This window comes from Blastomyces gilchristii, assembly GCF_000003855.2.
Source record: "Blastomyces gilchristii SLH14081 genomic scaffold supercont1.5, whole genome shotgun sequence".
NCBI classification, from domain to species: domain Eukaryota; kingdom Fungi; phylum Ascomycota; class Eurotiomycetes; order Onygenales; family Ajellomycetaceae; genus Blastomyces; species Blastomyces gilchristii.
In genome coordinates, this window is record NW_003101678.1 from 355919 (window position 1) to 362167 (window position 6249).

Sequence of the window (6249 nt, forward strand, 5' to 3'; positions counted from 1 at the left end):
ATTTTTTATTTTTTTATTTTTCTTTTCTTTTTATTTTTCTTTTCTTTTTATTTTTTTTTCTTTCTCTTTCTTTCTCTTTTTTTCTTTCTTTTCTTTTTTTCTTTCTCTCTCTTTTTTTTTTTTTTTTTTTTTTTTTTTTTTATTGTGATTTTTTCTTGTTATTTTTTTTTTATTTTTTTGTTATTTTTTGTATTTTATATTTTTTTTTTAATTAAAATGATATTAATTATAATCTGTGTTTAGAAAAGTAATAATATTTAATAACACTCTCTGTTGAATTTTCAACAAATGAGTACTATGGTATAATGCCCCGGTGGCTGAATGGTTAATGCGGCCACCTGGTAGCACCTTGGCGTGGGAAACCAAGGCGCGTGGGTTCGAAACCCGCAGGGGATACATTAAATCCGGAACTCAAGCACCTCAGGTTTCTAATAAATACAGAGGTGTACAAATCGCTTCAATGAATCGCTCTATATTCCTGGGCTGGGAAGTTATTATCGCATGTATCTAATTGTCACTTCTTTGTATTTTCCTATGTTCTTGTTATCTTGGCGTGGTCTCAACACCTGTATTTCCTCCTGTATAATCAACACTTGACCTGTATTTAACATCACGCAAGGACTTATCATAAGCTCCGCTTGCATATGAGTATAATGGAAGAATAATAATAATAATAAAACTATGGTATAATATTATGTAAGTGAGAAATGATTTCATGATCTCATTTAATACTATTTTCAATAATAGAATCAGAATGAAAATATGACTAAGAATTCAAACATATTCTTTATCTGAGACTAGATTTTTATTTGAAAAGTGAATCTGAGATCTTTAATATTTGAAATAATGTGATTTGAAATCAATGTAATGAACATAAATCATGATCAGAAGTAATACTTTTAGACAATGTAACAACTGTAAAGTTTGATTCTAGTCTCAGACACGGTCACATAATCAGTCTAAACACTATGTATTGAATGAAGATGATATTACTATATAACACTGTAACTGTTTCTGTATATCTCTGAAAGCTCTTAATATTTTCTTTATCTCTTTATATTTGATAAGTCAGTAATATATTTCAATACACTCTCTCTTTTATTATTATCATTATTATCATTATTATTATTATTATTATTATTATTATTATTATCATCATCATCATTATTATTATCATTATTATTATATTATTTCTGACTGTCTCTTCTGCCTTCACTTCTCTTCAATACTCACTGAAATTAATCATGTTATTTCTCTTCAAATATTATGCAGTTCTGTGAATTATCAAGGTATGTAAGCACTGTCACAGATTAAAGAAAGAGAAGCAGAAGATGTTCAAGTGAGAGAAGACAGATTATAAGATATATTATAATATCTTGAAGAGACTCTGTAAGAGAGTAGAATAATAATGATTTTAAGAAACACTTCTGATAGATTTAGACTGAACTAAGTATAGAAATAATATGAATAGTACTGTCTATGAGAGATTGAAGAAGAAGATAGTGAAGAGTCTTATATAGTAGTAATGAGATCAGAAGAAGTTCTGAGAATAATTTAAGTTCAAGATAAAGAGAGAGAGAGAGAAGAAGAGTATTACTATAAATAAACAGTGATAAAAAGAGATTAAGAGAATATTAAAGTAAGAGATAAAGAAGTTAAAACTAATAAGTTTTTTATTTATTAAAAGATAATAATTTTTGATAATACTTTTATTCTCTAATTGATTAGTAGAAGCTGACAGAGAAGAAGAGAATTAAGATCTTATTCAGATCTTAAATATGCTTTATAATTCAGAATATTGAGAAGACAGCTCTGCTCTCTGAGTATGTCAATCTGCTTATCACTGAGATGAAACCTGAGACAGTAGATCAGAAAATGCAGGATTTTGAGACACAGGTTAACCTGGCTGAGAAAGAGCAGTGAAAATCCTTCTCTGAGAAGATAGTGAAGAGAGATTTTGAGATAATTATCATCTCAGATAAGAAGAAGAAGAAGAAGAAGAAGAATAAGAAGTAAATTATGAAGAATAATAAGAAGAATGAGAAAGAGAAGAAGTAGAAAAAGTTTTTTTCTTTTTATATTAGTTAGTTATAAGTTCATAATTATTAATAATTAAAATTAATTTTAAGTTCTCAAAAATTATTGTACAAGTTGTAATCAAGTCAGGAATAATATATATATATATATATATTTAACTATCATGATTCACAAATCACTATAATATATAAGTATTAACATTTTTTCAATATTAATATTCATAATATTAATATATTTTTAATAATATCATTTAATAATGTAATTTGATAATGCTCTCTTTCATAATATTAATATATTTTAAGAAATATAACAGAGATTAATCAACATTGTTTATTTACTTTTATATATTGATAATATTCAATCTGAGTTAGTACTAAAATTATAACTAAGTTAAGAAATAAGATTATTTTCTCTTATATTAATTCTTACACACATCAGTGATCAGTTATTGAAAATGAATTATTATCTTTCTTAAATTATTATTATATCTTCTGAATTCACTTCTTTCACTTTTTTTATTTCTATTAAAGATTTATAAACTCTTCAAGAAATCACTGTGAATCACAAAGTCTATATTATTTATAATTTAATACAGAATACTCTCTTTTAATTATAATGAATAATCACTTCATTCTTCACATCTGATTTCAGGTTACAAAATTTATGAAAAACTTAACACAAATATCAAGATAAACTATGAAATAATTATTAATAGATTATATTATAGATTACTGAAGAGTTATCTCTCTACTGCAATTACTGTAACTTCATTTAAAAATATTTATTATAAACTGATTATAACTCTGAAGAAATTTTCTAATATCTGAAGTTATCAGAATACAGATAATAAAAGAAAAATAATCAGAAAATTACTACTGAGCTAATAAGTTACTCTATCAGATAATGATTTTTAATAATACTAACTTTCTAATTTGAAGAAAATCATGTGAAAATAATTATATATCAGTACTTTGATTTCACAAGTCTTATTTAATAACTTCTGTGAATAATTACTTTATATATATATATCTCTGAATCTTTCTCTTTAATTAATTAAAAACTTTGAATTCTGAACACTTCTTTAAATGCTTAATTCAAATCTTCATATTCTATATTAATTCTATCTTTGATTCAATCTTGAGATACACTACAAAGTTAATATTCAACATCTAGAATCAGAGTTGAAGAATTATCAAAGAGTGTCTCTCACAGTGAATGCATGAACTAGTATAAATAATCTTATATTTATAAGAGTTACATGTTATTACATTGATAAGAACTGAACTTATTAAGAGATATTAATTGAATTTGAATTATTGATCAGTAGTCATACTGAGAATTATATAACAGAGATATTAATAACTGTGATTAAAAATGACTATTGAGATATTAGTCTCAGTCTTCTTATAATTACAACTGATAATACTGTGAATAACTACACTATGATGAAGAGCTTGAAGTAAAAATTAGCTTTGTATTTCTGAAATAATAAACAAGGTCATATTCTCTGTATTACTCATGTGATTCAACTTATAATATAAACACTGATAAAGAATCTTAACATTGAGATGAAGAATAATGAGATGACAGATTCTTGAAATGAGAATGAGATAAAAGTGATTACTTAAGTAACTTTTATATTCACTTTATAAAAGATAATGTTTTTTAATAATACTTTTTAATATTGTTTTTTAATAATGCTTTTTAGTAATACTACTGTTAATTTTGAATAGATTGACTAATAATTTAAATATCACAGATTTAAAACATTGTTAATATAATTTATATCTTCTCTAAATAGTAATAATAATTTTATAATATTTAATAAATAAATAAATCAATCACATCACTGAATATGATACAGAATATTAGAATACAGTGAAGTTCAATATATAAGATAACTGTTCAGACTCTTTAATTACATCAGATAATTAATCATTGAGTGCAATACTCTGATTGAGACAAGATTCAGATATTGAAACTTTCTGATATGAAGTGAACTCAGTTGAAATATGTAATTGATTTACTGTTTTAGTTTTATAAGATAATGAAGACAGTCTTAATCACTTATACATCAATACTGCAGTCAGTCTGATGAGTGTATAACAGTTTATTTACTCATCTTAAGAAGCAGTTGAATCACTTAAAAAGAAATTCAGTCTGAGATGATGTTATAGTGCAGGCTATTATTACTGTAAGAAATAAACTGATATATTACTACAGCAAAACTGAACAATCTTTTACAGAGTACTATACTGTAGCAGCTCTACTAGATCTCTTTCATTGAGTTAATATCTACACTTCTCAAGATTAGACAGAGAAGAAATGAGACTTATATATTAAATTAATCTAAGACTGCTAGAATGCTAACTATCAGAGATTTGAATGAGCAGATGTTCAAGATGTGAAGACAGTGAAATACAATTCTCTAGTAAGTAATGATCTTTGATAATACTTCATATCATATAGAACTATAATACTAACTTTGACACAGAACTTATATATATTGATTACAACTGAAAATCAGGCAAAACTACATACTTATAAAACTGAATTTAATCACTATCTTCAAGATAATTCAATGAATTCACATGCTAAATTAATTCTAGAGTTATGAAAAATTATTGAGAGTATATATTCAACTGTTACACTGATAATATGTGATATTCTGATAATTTCATTGACAGAGGTGAAAATGAAGTGAAAGTTTAACTCAAGCTGAGATATTTATCACTATTATCAGAGACAATTATAAGAAGAAACAATCAAGAAACTCATGATTGTAAAACATGAAATTATCAGACAGTTTAATATCTCTGATCACAGTATATCAGAGAAGTGTAGTTTTCATGAGAAAGTAAAGAATAAACTTACACAAGAATGTATTTAATTGTTTCATGAGTGTTATCAATAATCATTATCAAATTCTGATTATATAAGCAATCACTGAATGAACTGAATGAGACTGAATTTGATCTTCAGTTTCAGTCTTATTCTGATTTTGAAAGAATGATCATCTTTCACAGTTTATTCTGAGAAATTACTCTTATTTCACTGTTCTTGAATTAAATCTGATCATTTTTCATACCATTTCTCTCAGAAATGATTCATTTTCAGATTTTTTTGAGGCTTGATTCTGGTGGAACTCACGCCAAAAAATATATGAGACCAGACCAAATGAGATCAAATGTGAAATTCATAGTCTCACTGATCAGTCTAGCTACAATGACTCTAAGCAATATTGAAATTATAATAATAATAAATAGCTGATATGCATGCAACTCAACAACTTCAATATGAAGAGATTCAATAATTAATTCATGCAATTTCAACATCTACAGAATTGAATATAAAAGTGCTGAAGAAATGCTTAAATGCTTCTATATATTTCAATGCTTCTGATCTCACTCACTACTCATCATGAAGAATGAAAATGCTTATGAAACTGAGTGTAGATGAAGATGTTATTAGTTCATTAATTAATCAAGATTGATATATTAATGAATGATTAAAGAATCATACAAAACAGAAGTTTCATTCATAAATGAAAGCATGCAAATCAGCATTGCAAACACCTGATAATATCATCAAATATCTTGATGTTCTGTTTCAAGACACTGTCATGCAACAGAAAGTATTAGATTGATTACAGAGTATCTGACAGAGAAACATTTCTCTTACAACATTCATCTCTGACTTCAATTCAAGATCTTAGAAGCAGGTGATCAATCTTGAGAGAATTAAATAAAGATTAACATGCTCAAGAAGACATTAACTTTTGAACTCTTACAGACTCTCATAAGTGTAAATGAAGACTCAACTTATAAAGACTTCTGCACATAGCTCTGAACATCGAATGATTATCTTATCAAGCTCAAGAGTATACAGAATAGTAATAGAAGATGTTATATCTCAGTCACTTATACATCTGTGCTGATGAATAATAATGATGCAGATGTCATGAATTGAGTAGACTTGAATATTTATATATAAGCAAGAGTCTTCATTATCTGAACAGGCTTTTAAGTTTCTGAGATCACTTCTGAAGAAGTTGCTGATCAACATCAATGAGAAGTGTGTATTAACTGTAATTGATCAGAGTACATTGCTTTCAACTGCAGATTAGTCTATGTATCTTCTCACTTAAGAGATGAATCAGTGTCTGTTCATGTCAATCACATTGCAGTGAAGAAAGATTCAGAAGATAACTAC

General features: G+C 26.1%; 1 pseudogene across 1 annotated transcript; it reads left to right on the forward strand.

The window, feature by feature from the left end:
* Positions 1–307: 307 nt before the first annotated feature.
* BDBG_16764 lies at positions 308–396 on the forward strand (annotated as a pseudogene). The gene has a single exon. The product of its transcript is annotated as a tRNA-OTHER (tRNA).
* The last annotated feature ends 5853 nt before the right edge of the window (positions 397–6249 follow it).